Below are 455 nucleotides of genomic sequence, written 5' to 3'. Positions count from 1 at the left end.
TTTTTTTTTTTTGTAGTGCCTTTGATGTAGAAAATCTTGGGGAACAATTTTAAAAAGTTCAGAAAGGCAGTCTAAATAGTTGAGCCAGGGACTTTTTGAAATCAGGGAACAAGAACAATGGTAGCCCATCTGGCACTAGCTGAGCTAGCTGACCTGCCTTTCCTGCTAAATCTGGGCTGGTAAGCAAAGTGATGCTTAATTTCTCATACCCAATTTTGCCCTCAGCTTCCTGGTATGATTTAATTAAAAAATTGTTAATGAGTAGGTGTGCACCCTGACTTTTTAAAATAGAAGTGACTGATTATTTTTATATAAAAAATTAAATTTGTGATTCTTTTAACATTTTAATAAGATTGCTTTTTAAGGTGAATAATAAAATAATTGATCTTTTCTTTGTAACAGCAAATTGCAGCCTACCAGTAAGAGAAATTGAGAAAAAAAAAAAAAGCAGGGCA

Source organism: Mastomys coucha, unplaced genomic scaffold (genome assembly GCF_008632895.1).
Source record: "Mastomys coucha isolate ucsf_1 unplaced genomic scaffold, UCSF_Mcou_1 pScaffold11, whole genome shotgun sequence".
Lineage (NCBI taxonomy): Eukaryota > Metazoa > Chordata > Mammalia > Rodentia > Muridae > Mastomys > Mastomys coucha.
Note: the sequence above shows the minus strand (reverse complement) of the source record.